Source organism: Cervus canadensis, chromosome 5, assembly GCF_019320065.1.
Source record: "Cervus canadensis isolate Bull #8, Minnesota chromosome 5, ASM1932006v1, whole genome shotgun sequence".
Taxonomy (NCBI): domain Eukaryota; kingdom Metazoa; phylum Chordata; class Mammalia; order Artiodactyla; family Cervidae; genus Cervus; species Cervus canadensis.
In genome coordinates, this window is record NC_057390.1 from 10,393,951 (window position 1) to 10,398,075 (window position 4,125).

A 4,125-nucleotide genomic window follows, 5' to 3' on the forward strand; every position below is an offset into this window, starting at 1 on the left:
GAAAGTGCAGAGTTTTAACCACTGGATCACCAGAGAATTCCCCTAAAAGTCATTTAAAACAACTGTGTAGTGAGGCAGAATATGTAGTGAAGAAAAGAGCATGTATTGTAAGTATACAGTTTTATGAAATGTTCACAAACTAAGCACACTCTGTTACCCAGATTCAGAGCAAGAAATAAAGCATTACCAGCATCCCCAGAATTCATTTCCCCTGCCAGTTACTACCCCCAAAGTTAACCAATATGCTGACTTCTAACAGCAGACGTTAGTTTTGCCCATTCTTTATTTAATGAAATCATGTAGTAAGTTGTTCCTTCATTCAACATAATGTCTGTGAGATTTATGTATGTTATATACATAGCTATAGTTCATCTATTCTTGTTGTGTGGTGCTCCATTATGTTATTATACCACCTTGAATTTAATTTATCCATTCTACTCTTGATGGGCACTTGAATGTTTCTAGATGAAAGCTGTAATAGATATCATGGCTATGAATATTCTTGAGTACGTCTTTGGTAAAGTTTAGAACTCATTTTCTTGGGCATATACCTACAAGTATAACTGCTGCATGAGAGGTTATATGTGTGCTGAGCTTTAGTAGATATTCCGAAAGAGTATACAGTTCCACGGTGTTTGATCGTACCAATCAAGAGTGCCACCATCAGTGAGTCAGCGCTCTTATGGTTCCACATTCTTGCCAACAATTGGTATTGTCAGCTTTTTTCATTTTATTCATTCTGCTGTATAATGGTATCTTGCAGTTTTAATCTGCCTTTTCCTGATGAGTAATGAAATGGAACATTTTTTTTTTGGATGTTTATCAGCCATTTCGGTAACCTCTGTTGTGAAAGACCTGTTCAAGTCCTGTGCCCATTTTATATTGGCTATCTCTCTTTTACTTATTGTTATTGTTCTTTGTATATTCTGGATAAGAATCCATTGTGAATATTTCCTCTCTCTGTTCCTTGCTTCCTAAAGCTTTTAAACTGGGGGGATGTATACTGTAAAGTAAGAAGCTAAAATGTCTTTTGCCTCTTAGTTATCCCACAATTATTGATGATCCTTCTATTCCTCTGTGTTTCTTTATGCTTGTTTATTATGTTATACCATGCAGAAAAATTCAATACCTTTCTTGATCCTAATTCCAAATTTCCAAAAGAGAGACTCTGGCCCAGCTATGGTCAAAAGATAAGGACTAAGAAACAAACAGGTGTGTTGGGTGCATGAGGAAAAAGAGTGATTAAAGGGATCAGGAGCAAGGGACAAAAAAAGGTGGCGATCAGTTCTTCCTGGAAGTAGTAAACAGGTTTTGGCCAGAAAGCAGTTGGTGCACAGAATTAGGTCCCATTTGCTTGGAAGAATGAGGTCACTTCCTGTCCCTGGGGGTTGTCAGACATCTGCTGAAGTTTATGAGTAAGAGCTGATGTTGCCCCAGAAGGACTGCAGTCATTCAGCATCCATTCCTTCATCCAGTATTGGCTCAGCACCTACCATGTACTAGACACGCTGCTTAGTCCTTAGAGCTCTGGAGGAATTACCACTTTCAAATATTTGTAAATGCTGCTGTGACAACTAAACTGATCTGTACTACCAATGTGCTACGCAGCCACTAAAACTGGGGAGATAAACATACACAAAAGTGACCCTGACCTTCTTCTGTGGCTTGATGTCTGGTCAGTTATATTCCCATCTACATCAGAGATATTCTAATGTACTGGATTGTGCTAACTCAATCTGGTTAAGCTGGGAAGTATGCTTCCAAAGCCCCCTTCCTAACAGGGCTCTGAGTTTGAGTTGATCAAAAGAGGACCAGGGGTGAGATTTAGAAAGCAGGATGGGAGCCTCAGCAACTCCGAGGAGACACCTTTGTCATCAGACACTATGACAGACAGGTGTGCCCAGAGATCAATCCTAGCTAGTCCTTGAGGTCTAGCAGCTCCTCCCTGATTGCCCCACAGTTCCCTCCAGACCTCCACTTCCCCAACTTGTCCCATGTTGGGGCAGTCTCATTCCTATAATTCCCTTATCCCCACAATGTGCGTGGTGGCTCTGCTCGCCTGAATGAACACTGATAGACCTAGTCATAAAAGGAGGCATATAGGGAATGGTTAAGTGTGTGGGCTCTTGTATTCAGACAACTGGGGGTGAGGATTAAGAAAGATAATCCATGTGCAGCGTTTAATACAATGCCTGCAACACGGTTACCAACCAATAGGTATTACATAATAAGTAATGGCCGCCTTCAGCTTGGCCCTCAGGTCCTAGGATGTTATTTCTATTTAGTTGACTTCCTGTTAGATTTACACACTCCTCAAACCACTGTAACCAATCCATGCTCTCCCTTCTACCAGCATATAACTCAACTTCCCCTGCAGAAGTCTAGGACAGCACTTATTGAAGTGGGGTAAGATCAGGTCAGGGGAAAGAAGGAAGGATGGGTCAGCCTTCCCTTCTTGTCCCATGCGGAGACTCTTCTGTTCCCCTCCACAGTGGGAAGGGTCTGTGTGCCTGGGCATCATAACCTCTCTTCCCTGTGCTTTCTCTCCCAATAGCCCGTGCCTGTGGCTCTTCTTTGCAGGACAGCCCTTAGCCTACTGGAGCCCTTTCCCCGAACAGGAGGAAAGTCTGGGACTTTCTGTCCCCTTGGAAGTGCCATCACCAATCACTGATATGTGGCCGTGGCTCATTTCCTGCAGTAAGGTTAATATTCCAGGCCTCCCTGGGGACCAGGCTGAAGTCACCGTCTTCTGTCTTGCCTCTCTCCTCTACTCACTGGTTTCCAGCAAGAGCACTTCTCTAATAAATCACTTGCATGTGAGTCCTCATTCCAGGGTCTGCTTCTGGGAAACCCTTTAGAAAAGAAAAATCCTCTAGGGGTTTTGTTTTTGAAAATATGCTTCTCTACCACAACCCCAGAGGGTGAGTGAGGGGATGGTGGAGGAGGAATGTCTGACCTTGAGTTCCGTAATGCTTCAACTGGACTCCACTGTCTCCATATAGGTGTATCTGCAAAGACCAGGTGGGTTCTGTTCAGGAGCATCAAGGATGGGACCTGGCCAGATGGCAAGAGCAAAGGGCACGCTGGCAGAAGTAAGGACTTAGTTCTGCCAATAACTAGCTGGGCAATCTAGTTAACTAGTAAACTAGCTATGAAATGAGAATGATACTAGCACCTGTTTCATAGGTCTGTGGTAAGGATGAAATGAGAAAATCCATGTAAAGTTCTTAACCCAGTGCCTGGCATATTGTAAGCTTTCAATCAATGATAGCTGTTGTCATTATCCCTTATTCTTCCACAGTATTTTGTGAAGGCTTCTGTTTCTGCTCAAATCATTGTTTTATATGTATGTGTCTGTCTCCTTTAGGCATTGTGACCTTGATGGGCAGGAAATCATCTTTGTGGGGTACATAAATCCCATTTGACCTTAACCAGGAATTGTAGATGCCAAAAATTCAGTAAATACTTGTGAAATAACAGACTTGACCAAGGGCAGGGAGTGGGTAGCAAATAATCTGAGACAGAGAGAAAAGGAGAAGAGGGAGGGAGAAGAGGAGTGCAGTAAAAGGAAATATTCTTCCTGCAGTGCTGCTCCTTTCTTCATTAGTTCTTGAGGCAAAATACACCTTAATCCTCAATGACAAAGGATCTCATAGAGATCTTAAGCCCACTATGACCATCCTTCACCTACGTTTAAATAACATTGTGTTTCAACCACTCATATGTTGCAGCCTATAGTGCTGTGTTTCTCTTTTTGTTCACATTCTCTAGTGTTATCACCCTTGAGTAAAAGGACTTACACCTCTGAAAGCCCTTGTTTCTTAACCCTCCTGTCCCCAAGAGTCATCTAGTCCTCATCCTTACTAAAGTTCAAAGAAAAAGGAATCAAGTTGGTAGAAGAAGCCCTAGGCTTTAGAGTCAGATACACATGAATTTTTAACCCTGGTTCTGTGTGATCTTCAGCAAGTTTGTAACTTCTCAGAGCTCAATTTTCCCCATCTGTGATATGTAATAACAGTACCTACCTCATAGAGTCATTGTATGGACTAGAAATAAGGTGTGAAAAGCCCTTAACACTGTGTGTGAGACACAGCCCAGGAAGATAAAGAGCCCCACACAGAGAAG